Raw genomic sequence first — 3476 nt, 5'->3', positions numbered from 1 at the left:
GTGTCCCGGGGTGTGCCCGGGGTGTGCCAGCCCACGGCTGTGTCCCGGGGTGTGCCCGGGGTGTGCCAGCCCACGGCTGTGTCCCGGGGTGTGCCAGCCCACGGCTGTGTCCCGGGGTGTGCCCGGGGTGTGCCAGCCCACGGCTGTGTCCCGGGGTGTGCCAGCCCACGGCTGTGCCCTGGAGTGTGCCCTGGAGCGTGCCCAGGGTGTGCCCCGGAGTGTGCCTCGGTGTGCCCCGGAGTGTGCCTGAGGTGTGCCGGCCCACGGCCGTGCCCCAGTGTGCCCTGGAACGTAGGGATGACCGTGTTCCTCGGCCCCAGCTTTGCACTGCGAGGTGGGCCGTGGTCCCCTTCCCTTGGGTGGTCGCTGGCACCGGCCGCCCCCTCCGCCCGAGTGGTGGGGCTTCGTGGATGTCGGTATCCGGCCTTTCCCTGCAGTCACTGGGCGCTGTGGTGTTGTTCCTTTCCCTCACGATCACAAGACAGTTGCTGCAGCCCCCGGCGTTGGGAGGATGGATGGCGGCGGCAGGCCCGTCTCTTTCCCTTGCGCTGAGCCTCTCTGCGGATGTGACAGTGCTCGGCTGGGCCCCTCGCTGTCCTGGGTCCTTCGCTGGCGGTGCGAACCACGACCTGCTGGGCAAGGGGGTGGCTCTGGGTCCCTGTGCGGCACCCGGTGGCGGCCGGGGAGTGGGGGTGGTTAGGTGCTCCCCCAAGTGCACTGTGTTCTGGGGCTTGTGGCCTCCGTTCATCCCCTACCTTGAGTAGAGGAGGCCCTTAGGACGTCGGAGTCCCCCCTCTCTCTGGCAGTGCTGGGGTTTAAACTCGGGGCTGTGATGCTCTGCCGCCTGCACCATGTCCAGTTCTGGTACTTTTCGGTGGGGTCTGGCTGCCGGGTCAGATGGATCTTGCCTGCTTTTGCCCTGGTTGACTGTCCTCTGTGGAGCTGGGTGTGGGCCAGACTCGCGGTCTCTTCTCAGTGACAGGCCGTCACAGGTGACATGGTCTCCCTTGTCTTGGGGCTGTGAGGAGCAGGTGTGGCTGCCATCCTGACACTGTCCCCCACCTTCCCTCCCCCCTCTCCCTCCCCCCCATCTTCTCTTTCTAACCTTGTCTCTTATAGTCTTCATTTCTGTTTCTTTGCCTCTGTCTCTCCGAATTTATCTCCCTCTTTTTCTGTCTCCTCTTGGTTTCTGTCTGTCTGTCTGTGTCTGTCTGCCTGCCTGCCTGTTACTTTGTTTCTCTGTCTGTCTCTCTCAGCAGAACACACACCCTTCTGGGCTCCCCGCTGGTTGGAGGTGCCTCGTCCTGGTGGTGGTCAGGTGGGGTCGGGTCTGAGCTGCTGGCCGGCCAGGGCCTGGCTGGCTGGGCATGGATCCCCGTCAGCAGGCTCTGGTGGCCGTGCCTTGGGCGTCGCCTGAGCCGGTCCACCGCAGCCAGCTCCTCCCTGGCTGTGTTAGATGGCGGCCGCACAGCCCAGGATCCCCGTGAGACCTCCAGGGGCTCGTGTGCGCCTGGGGGCCTCAGGTGGCCCAGCTGGAAGATGGGGGAGGAAGCCACGTGTGAAGCACAGGCAAGGCATCAAGTCTCGACTACTGTGGTTTGGAAACTGACTTGGGCGGTGCGTCACGCAGCAGAGCTCACAGCCCGTCCACCATCCTCACGGTCACAAGGTGTGCACACACAGCTCACAGCTCTGTCCATCCCCACGGTCACGAGGTGTGCACACAGCTCACAGCCCGTCCATCCCCACGGTCACGAGGTGTGCACACACAGCTCACAGCCCGTCCACCATCCCCACGGTCCGAGGTGTGCACACACAGCTCACAGCCCGTCCACCATCCCCACGGTCACGAGGTGTGCACACACAGCTCACAGCCCGTCCACCATCCCCACGGTCACGAGGTGTGCACACACAGCTCACAGCCCGTCCACCATCCCCACGGTCACGAGGTGTGCACACACAGCTCACAGCTCTGTCCATCCCCACGAGGTGTGCACACACAGCTCACAGCTCTGTCCATCCCCACGGTCACGAGGTGGCCGCTGCGACTCTGCCCATCAAGGCTGCATTTGAAGCAAGAAGCCGAGCCCAGGCCTGGCCAGGCCCCCGCGCCCTGTCCTCTGTTAGGTCGACAAAGGTCCCCAGATGACGTCCCGGCCTCTTCTGGGTGCCCCGAGCATCGGGAGCGCACACCTGCACAGGTGTCGGTGGCCGCTGGGCACAGGGGCTACGCACGCCGAGTTCCAGTGAACTCTGGAGAGCAGGCGCGTCCAGGGCTGTGCTGCCGGGGTGGGGGTGCCCCATGTCTGTGCTCGACTCTGAGCTCTTCTGGGGGGCCCGGCTGTACCAGGGCAGCAGGCATTTATTTCACTTTGGAGGTGGATTAGATTAAAAATCAGATGCTCGTCATTATGCAAATGGTGTCTCACTTTTGCTTAAGATTTTCATTTTCCTGTGAATTATTCCCTTTTCCCCTCCTGAGGAAGAAATAAAAGCAACGACTGACGGATGGGCGGAATTTTCCAGTCACTCCAGCAGTGCGTGTTTCTTGAGTGTTGGCTGGGCCAAATTTCCCCTAAGCTCCTGAGGAGGAAGCGAAGGGCTGGAAGAATGTCAGGATGACGGTGGAGTGCGGGTGTGTGTGGACAGGTCACAGCAAGGTGCTCAGAGGCGGCGTTTTGTTGAGAAATCTAAGAGATGGGAGGAAGCATGGTCTGGGCATGGGAGATGTCATGTGCAAAGGCCCTGGGGCGGGAATGAGGAAGAGGACTCCAGGAGGCTCAGGCACATGGAGAAGGGGAGATTAGGAGGAGGAGAGGCCCTGGAGGCGCCAGAGCTGTTTTACTCCTGCTGTGGCATCTGTGGATCCCCCTTGGGGCTTTGGGCCCGGCTGGGAGGGCCTGGCTGGGCCGCAGGCCTCTGTGCTCTGCTCCATGCATGCTTCACCCTGTCTGCTAAGCTTGCTTGAATGTCACCTGCATGGTCCCTCCTGCTTAAAACCACCTCCTCTGCTCTAAAAATACGTAGCCTCCGCCTCCCGCTCACCGTCCTCCGGCCTCTGCTGAGCCTGGCTGTTCGTGTGGTTCACCTTGGCCCGGGAGCACGGACTGCCCTGATTCTTATCACCTTCCCAGTACATGGAACTGGGCTCCCGGCGCGATGGGATGTGAGTGAGTGATTGAATAAATGAATGAGTGAGGCAGGCTCAGGGAGGTCTCCCCAGCTGGCAGCCGGTTTTCCTCACCCGCTGGGCTGTCCACCGCGGGCAGCGGTTATGTGTGGGGTTCACTGCCTGCGGCTCCCTCCGGCTGCACATTCTAAGCGTTCCAGAAGGCAGGCCTGGCTTCCACCAGGCCGTGGGGCTGCCCAGGGTCTCCGGCCCGCCTCCGGGGCGGTCACTCGCTCTGCACGTCTGCCAGGAGTCGGGGGGGGGGGAGAGGCTGGCACTGCTGCTGCCAGCTGTGACTTCCGCTCCT

Source organism: Dipodomys ordii, unplaced genomic scaffold, assembly GCF_000151885.1.
Source record: "Dipodomys ordii isolate 6190 unplaced genomic scaffold, Dord_2.0 Scaffold66, whole genome shotgun sequence".
Classification (NCBI taxonomy): Eukaryota; Metazoa; Chordata; class Mammalia; order Rodentia; family Heteromyidae; genus Dipodomys; species Dipodomys ordii.
The sequence above is the reverse complement of the archived record's forward strand: the minus strand, read 5'-3'. Positions refer to the sequence as shown.